Source organism: Hyla sarda, chromosome 4 (genome assembly GCF_029499605.1).
Source record: "Hyla sarda isolate aHylSar1 chromosome 4, aHylSar1.hap1, whole genome shotgun sequence".
In the NCBI taxonomy this organism is placed as follows: domain Eukaryota; kingdom Metazoa; phylum Chordata; class Amphibia; order Anura; family Hylidae; genus Hyla; species Hyla sarda.
In genome coordinates, this window is record NC_079192.1 from 20,068,924 (window position 1) to 20,071,423 (window position 2,500).

General features: G+C 47.4%; 2 non-coding genes across 2 annotated transcripts; one reads left to right on the forward strand and one right to left on the reverse strand.

Annotated features, from left to right (window-relative positions):
* Positions 1-1,293: 1,293 nt before the first annotated feature.
* Positions 1,294-1,365, reverse strand: TRNAQ-CUG (transfer RNA glutamine (anticodon CUG)). Its single transcript has one exon. It is a non-coding gene; the product is annotated as a tRNA-Gln (tRNA).
* A 155-nt stretch (positions 1,366-1,520) lies between these two features.
* Positions 1,521-1,602, forward strand: TRNAL-UAG (transfer RNA leucine (anticodon UAG)). Its single transcript has one exon. It is a non-coding gene; the product is annotated as a tRNA-Leu (tRNA).
* Positions 1,603-2,500: the final 898 nt, after the last annotated feature.

The following is a 2,500-nucleotide window of genomic DNA, read 5'->3' on the forward strand; positions in this document are numbered from 1 at the left end:
AGTCTCTTCGGGGGTGTGGGTGCGAATCCAACCGTTGCCATTGAGTAGCTTTTGCTTTTACTTGCTCTTTCAGCTCACGTTACATGCCCAGAATATGGATTGGTTGAGGCAGGTACCTGGCGCCAGCTAACTAATCAGCGCTTCCCCTTTCAATGCAGGAGAACCTCTCGTCCCTCTCTCAGTATGGGCGCTGTATTACCACCTGCTAAGATGTTGCGCGGACAATCTGGAATACAATCCTTGAGGAGGGATCCCCAGGGATCAGATGTACTCTGTGATGAATAGGGTGAACAGGAAGAACTACAAAACTGACCCTTGCTGTCTTGCCTTAATCCTTCCCTAGATCTGAAACATAGGCACAGAGCAGCGTACACCATAATCTGCACCGAGCTGCAAAAGCCAGGGATATTCACAGAGGTTAACCAATCAGGAAATCCACTCTATACTAGCCAGAGCTGGCACTGTTTCTGGAAGAAAGAGGCAATTTAACTTTATTTTCTAATCCTGGATAACCCATATTTCTGGCATTATGGCTCCCGGGGGGATGTGAGTGCTCTGGGTTTCTTTGAGGCATGAGTTTTCATCCAAGTTCTCAACTAATTGCACTAATTGAGTAGCTTTTGCTTTTACTTGCTCTTTCAGCTCACGTTACATGCCCAGAATATCGATTGGTTGAGGCAGGTACCTGGCGCCAGCTAACTAATCAGCACTTCCCCTTTCAATGCAGGAGAACCTCTCGTCCCTCTCTCAGTATGGGCGCTGTATTACCACCTGCTAAGATGTTGCGCGGACAATCTGGAATACAATCCTTGAGGAGGGATCCCCAGGGATCAGATGTACTCTGTGATGAATAGGGTGAACAGGAAGAACTACAAAACTGACCCTTGCTGTCTTGCCTTAATCCTTCCCTAGATCTGAAACATAGGCACAGAGCAGCGTACACCATAATCTGCACCGAGCTGCAAAAGCCAGGGATATTCACAGAGGTTAACCAATCAGGAAATCCACTCTATACTAGCCAGAGCTGGCACTGTTTCTGGAAGAAAAAGGCAATTTAACTTTATTTTCTAATCCTGGATAACCCATATTTCTGGCATTATGGCTCCCGGGGGGATGTGAGTGCTCTGGGTTTCTTTGAGGCATGAGTTTTCATCCAAGTTCTCAACTAATTGCACCTTGGGGCGACAGAACACAAAGGTATGGAAGCAGCATTTATGGATTTGAAAAGCTCACATCTGGAAGAAGGTTAAATAATTTTAATACAGTACTGAGTAATGAGAGGAAAGTAAAGAAAGGTCCCACCGAGATTTAAACTCGGATCACTGGATTCAGAGTCCAGAGTGCTAACCATTACACCATGGAACCATTAAGTACCTTCACCTGCCACACTAAAACTTTTAATTCTTCCTCCAGATCTCCAGAAAACCGGGGTACGGTTCCCAGATGGGGTGGCTATGATTATTTCGCCCCTTACTTAGGTCTGCGTCCTCAGGTAGGGTTGAAAAGCAGCAGTTGTGTGTGGTAGCGTGGCCGAGCGGTCTAAGGCGCTGGATTTAGGCTCCAGTCTCTTTGGAGGCGTGGGGTCGAATCCCACCGCTGCCATTAGGCACTTTTTGCTGTTTCCAGAGGTATAACGAGATTACACCTTTGATCCCTAGCTCTGAGCTAAAGCGATTAATTCTCCCTTCAGAACTATTAAACGCTGACCCTTTAAGGACATTACCATGGAGCAGCAGGCATAGGTTGTTCCTCGTTAGTATAGTTGTGAGTATTCCTGCCTGTCATGCAGGTAACCAGGCTCCGAATTCCCGAAGGGGAAGCTATGCTTGTTTTGCCCTTTACTTAGGTCTATGTCCCCAGGTAGGGTCGGAAAGCTGCAACACCATGTGGTAGCGTGGCCGAGCGGTCTAAGGCGCTGAATTAAGGCTCCAGTCTCTTCGGGGTTGTGGGTGCGAATCCAACCGTTGCCATTGAGTAGCTTTTGCTTTTACTTGCTCTTTCAGCTCACGTTACATGCCCAGAATATCGATTGGTTGAGGCAAGTACCTGGCGCCAGCTAACTAATCAGCGCTTCCCCTTTCAATGCAGGAGAACCTCTCGTCCCTCTCTCAGTATGGGCGCTGTATTACCACCTGCTAAGATGTTGCGCGGACAATCTGGAATACAATCCTTGAGGAGGGATCCCCAGGGATCAGATGTACTCTGTGATGAATAGGGTGAACAGGAAGAACTACAAAACTGACCCTTGCTGTCTTGCCTTAATCCTTCCCTAGATCTGAAACATAGGCACAGAGCAGCGTACACCATAATCTGCACCGAGCTGCAAAAGCCAGGGATATTCACAGAGGTTAACCAATCAGGAAATCCACTCTATACTAGCCAGAGCTGGCACTGTTTCTGGAAGAAAGAGGCAATTTAACTTTACTTTCTAATCCTGGATAACCCATATTTCTGGCATTATGGCTCCCGGGGGGATGTGAGTGCTCTGGGTTTCTTTGAG